The 5,709-nt window shown below is 30.5% G+C and overlaps 1 long non-coding RNA gene across 1 annotated transcript; it reads right to left on the bottom strand.

The window, feature by feature from the left end:
- Positions 1 to 926: 926 nt before the first annotated feature.
- Positions 927 to 4,255, bottom strand: LOC136833565 (uncharacterized). Its single transcript, XR_010851514.1, has 3 exons — positions 4,020 to 4,255; positions 3,731 to 3,797; positions 927 to 1,575 (listed from the first exon to the last, which is right to left on the bottom strand). It is a non-coding gene; the product is annotated as an uncharacterized lncRNA (long non-coding RNA).
- Between the last annotated feature and the right edge of the window lie 1,454 nt (positions 4,256 to 5,709).

The following is a 5,709-nucleotide window of genomic DNA, read 5'->3' as shown; positions in this document are numbered from 1 at the left end:
TCACTGGGTAAAAACTCATTGTTGTGTTCTCATTGTCGTCATAGAACAAACTTATTGCCCGTGTTCAGAAGTAACAAACTTGCCTATGTTCATTGGGTAACGAACTCATTACGTGTGTTCATAGAAACAAACTCATCGCCTGTATTCGATTAACATACAAACCCAATGTTAATGGATAGTAAAAAAAATCATTGCCTGTATTCATGAGTAAAAACTCATGCCCGTTCATGCTAACAAACTACACCCCACCAAAACTGTCATTCCAATTATTGTATGCAAAAAAACAACGATTTGCCCACATTTTCAACTAAAAGAAATTGCCTGTGATTCATAAGTGCCGTTAACAACTCATTGCCAAGACAACTCATTCGAAACTAACTCATTGCCGGATTCAATTGCTGTACGTTAACTAACTGCCAGGACAACTGTATCAAGGGTAAGACAACTAGGACATCGCCTGATATATAGGACATCTAGGACAACTAACTAGGACATCTAAAACAACTCATTATAGGACAATAGAGTAAAACATTGCTGATTCATTGAGTAGGACAACTCATATATGGGACAACCATATAGGACAACTGAAACCCATAGGACAACTCATAATGTATCCATTGCAAAGTGATGATTGAATTTTGAAAATCCATAAAATAAAACAAAATTAAAATCGCTTTATTGCATCCATTGGGTAACATACGACAAATTCTTGGGTAAACTAACTCATCGGACAGTTCATCATTGCAACAATAACATCAGTCACTGGTAAAAAAAAAAAAATCCAAAAAAAACTCAGTGCCTGTATCACATTGGGTAATACAAATACTTAATATGTATCCATTGGACTTAAATAACCATCGCCTGTTTTCATAGGGTTTTAAAAACTCATTGCCTGAAATCTTTAAATAAGGCTCATCGCATGAGGGTTTTTCAGGTTCATCATAACTCATTTAGGCTGATGTATCATTGGAGTAAAACAACCGATCGTAAGTCACTTAGCTATTGTTGGGTAACGAAATGCAAAACATGTTCTTCAGAGTAACAACAAATTTAGTGTTGATTGTATATAACTGGTAAATAGATGGAACAAACTATGAAATTGGGTAACCAACTCAGCCTATGTTCATGCTTAACAAGATCACACACCCGTTGAGGCGAAAATTAAGAAATCCATCTTCTACGCCAGTAAAATTGCAAAAAACTCTGCCTGATTCAATTTGCAGTAAAAAACGGGATATCAACACCATTCTGATGGAACAGAGGGTGCTACTGTTCTGCCTATCGCCACTAACGAATACTTTGTGATAAACTTCACGTTGCTGGCAAAAAGCCTCATCTTGTAAGAAAATTGAAACAAACTCTGTGGCAGTTTTCTCGCGGTCTCTCAGAGAAAGACATGGCTTAGGCTTAGAACGAGGACAGTTCTTGATTTCATTTTATTCACATCATCGCTGTGAGTGTTCCCCTGTTCAAGTTACTATCTCAAATGGGTTCTCCTCAACCGTCGTCTGACCGCTCGCTCTGCACATCTTTACTTCACATAGCCATACTGTTCTTGATATATCTACATTCTGTCTGTGAAAATTAAATACGTAGTTATCCACAAAGTTACTAACTCCTCGCTGAGATTTTAAAATTTTAAAACAGCTGAAAAGTTAAGTGCGAAACCAACTGACTTACTAGCTCCTCGCTGAGATTTTAAATTTTAAAACTGCTGAAAAGTTAAGAAACCAACTAACTTGACAAGTACAAAATATAAGAAAAATCGTTTTCAGCTTTAACGAAGGTGAGTTGTTTGCTGGAAAAACAGTAACTAATGAACTATCGAATTTAAAGGCTGCTAGTCATTAATTAAAGATTTACATGATCACTGTTGTTCATATAACAAGACTTATCAATAACTATTTTTAAGTGGTTATTTTTTAAGTGAAAATATTTAAACCTCGGTTCAGAAAAACATGAGTTAACTCTATGTTCAGTTGTCTAGATATCAATTGTCCATGCATGAGTTGACTTGAAAAATTAGTTTTGCAGCCGAATGAAAACATGGTATTACCTCCAAAAGTTACTGAAACTTCATAAAACTAATTCCAAAACTAATTCATCTAAAAAACCGGATCTGCTCACAGCAGAAATTAAAATTACTCTGGACAATCTCTGTCGGGAAAATTTTGCATGGTTTTGACAGAAGAGATTAGCTATTGGTATGCAAGTCCTATTATCGTAAATGACAAGTCTGGTTGCTCGTTAACCAGAAATTTTCAGTTGCGAGAAAGGTAACCTCCTCGAATGCTGCCAAGCTGCCAGGTTTGAACGATGCAACTAGCTGAATCCTCAGGATCGTATTAAGTCTAAAAACGTTACGATTAAAAACTTAAATTTGGGAAAAACATTTATGAATATGGGCTAAAATTTATCTGACTTAATAACCCAACCACAAATTTAATAAATTTGGGAAAAACCTTTATGAATATGGGCTAAAACTTATCAGACTTAACAACTAAGTATCAAACTTAATTCCATCTGCTGACAGCTAAACTTTTAAGTAAAACATAAGGACAACCTGTACATAAATTTAATTTTGTTTTAATGATTTGAAGAGCATATTAGCCGCCATCAAACGGCATAAACAGCAAAAAATTTCCTCATCGTTGCTGAGCTTCTTAAACTTAACTGTTGAGTTCATAAATTTTCTTGCATATTTGAAACTGACCAAGTTCTGAAACTAACTCCAAAAAACAGCAGAAATTAAGTCTAACTTTGGACAACCTGAAAAAAAAATTTTGCATGGTTTGATGATTTGCATAGTAGGTCCAAATCACTGACCTACTATTGCAAGCATTTAGCTCCCCCACCCCAAGGAAATTAAAATTTGGAGGATAAGCTGAAGTTAATCAAGAACAGTATATACAAATTAAAAACTTACTACAAAATCAATAAAACAATTTTCAATGACTAATTTAAAAATTACAAAAATTTAAAAGTATGAATTCTTAATCTCAAAGTATATACAAATTAGAAATTTACTACCAAAAATTAATAAAGTAAATTTATGACTAATTTAAAACAATCATTTAAAGTAGTGAAGATAATCTAAGAACTTGTAACAACTTAAAACTTACAAAAATTAACTAGATTTTCAAAAATTTAAAGTACAAAAATTAATTACAAACCTTTAAAATAAATTTAATCAAGAACAGTTTATACAAATTAAAAACTTATGGCAAAAATTCTTAATAAAGTAAATTTATGACTAATTTAAAAATTTATTACAAAAATTTGAAGTTAATCTAGAACAGTATATACAAATTAAAAACTACAAAAATTAATAAGATAAATTTATGACAAATTTAAAAACTAATTTATTAAAAAAAATTGAAAAGTAGTGAAGTTAATCAAGAACAGTATATACAAATTAAAAACTTACTACAAAAATTAATAAAGTAAATTTATGACGAATTTAAAATTACAAAAATTTAAAAGTAGTGAAGTTAATCAAGAACAGTATATACAAATTAAAAACTTACTACAAAATTAACTATAAATTTATGACGAATTTAAAAATTAATTACAAAAATTTAAAAAAGTAAATTAATCAAATATATACAAATTAAAACTTTACAAAAATTAAAAGTAAATTACAAAAAAATTTGAAAAATTAATAATTACAAAAATTTAAATTTAAATGGCAAACAAAAAAAAAACTAATACCTGTTGCAAACAAACTCACTTTTTTATCATGTGTGAAGCTTTACTTTAGAACGGGAACTCCAAGTCGAATTCGTACCAAAAACATCCTGTTAAAGACAAATCTTTAGAACTGTGCGTAACTTCCTCTAAATCTCGTAAATTTTGGCGTTTACTCACGTCAGATTATGGCTAAACGCCCACAGAAATAATGATGATGACTGCCAAAGATTTGTACGAGACTAAACACGCAGCAAGATTCGAAAATCCCCGGAACAAATATACAATATTAGCAATGATGTAGGAAAGTTCGTGTTACCTTGCAGAATTACCTTGCAGAAGCCCGGGGTTTATTATAACTTGATCAACGAAGTGACATCAATCGATGAAATCTCAAGCACCAACTGTAGTCTAGTCGCGTGATAACCAGTTTTTTCGTAAAAACTTCACAACAAGACTAATTACGCTACGATAAGTTAAGGAGGAATTGACTGTACCACTCCTGAAGAAAAGGGAATACTTAGCAAACTCCCTTTAAACGTCTACCGCCAAGAGCGATGTTACACTCAGAAGAGTAAAAGGTCCGGACTCCGGAGGTTCAAATGTCCGGACGGGAACTGTGTCGTCATTTGCCAAGGACTCTAAAGTCATAGTAGTGTCTTTCCTCTTGGAACATGACCGAATGCGATCTATGGATATCCTTGAAATCGCTAATTTTGCGGGTATTATTTTTATCTCCTACTGCCTTCTTTTACTTGTCTTTCATGGAAGTTTAAAATACAGCACATGATGAATACTATTTCCTGAACGTAACTCGTAATTTCTTTTAGAGCTCACGAAATAATTTGTAGCATAAGCCTGTAGCATATTTCTTTTCATCACTTTGATTAATAACTTTTAATCCCCGTGGATATTTTGTCATAACGATATATAATGAAATATTCTATATACACACACACACACACACACACATATATATATATATATATATATATATATATATATATATATATATATATATATATATATATATATATATATATATATATATATATATATATATATATTTATATACTATATATATACGTGTGTGTGTGTGTGTGTGATACATTGATACATAAAACTTGCTACACTGGTATATGATTCGCAACCAAGTACAAATGAATATTACTAAAATTAAACGTACTTAGCCCTTGTATTACTGCGGTGAAACTGATACCTGAGTTTTTATGCAGGACATTTACATAGTTTTTTTTTTATTACCGAAATATCTAGGCTGCTATTTGTGGCTGCTGTTATCTCAGTATAGCAATTAACTGCCTCCTCTGAGTAAACATTGAAAAGCTCGTTTTGGGCATTTGTTTAAAATATTATTTCTACAGATTTTTTCGTTTTTTCTTTTATGCATATATATATATATATATATATATATATATATATATATATATATATATATATATGTATATATATATACATATATATATATATATATATATATATATATATATATATATATATAGTATATATATATATATATATATATATATATATATATATATATATATATGTATATATATATATATATATATATATATATACATATATATATATATATATATATATATATATATATATATATATATATATATATATATATATATATATATATATATATTTATACACACACACACACACACACACACACACACATATATATATATATATATATATATATATATATATATATATATATATATATATATATATATATATATATATATAAGTGAATGTCTGTAAGTTGGTGCGCTGTAGAAACCGATCTACACAAAATTTGGCAAGTGGCCATTATTTGACCCAACTTAGATAATAGGGTGGTTCCAAGCCCCTATCCCAGCCCCCTGCCCCTACCCCATCCGCCTTCCCCCTTCCCTTATATCTGAGGAGATAAATGCCGCACGCCTTATACATTCGTAGCTGAGAAAAAGGTTTATAAAAATACGGCAACAATGAATTCAACATACT

This window comes from Macrobrachium rosenbergii, chromosome 51 (genome assembly GCF_040412425.1).
Source record: "Macrobrachium rosenbergii isolate ZJJX-2024 chromosome 51, ASM4041242v1, whole genome shotgun sequence".
Lineage (NCBI taxonomy): Eukaryota > Metazoa > Arthropoda > Malacostraca > Decapoda > Palaemonidae > Macrobrachium > Macrobrachium rosenbergii.
The sequence above is the reverse complement of the archived record's forward strand: the minus strand, read 5'-3'. Positions and strand labels throughout refer to the sequence as shown.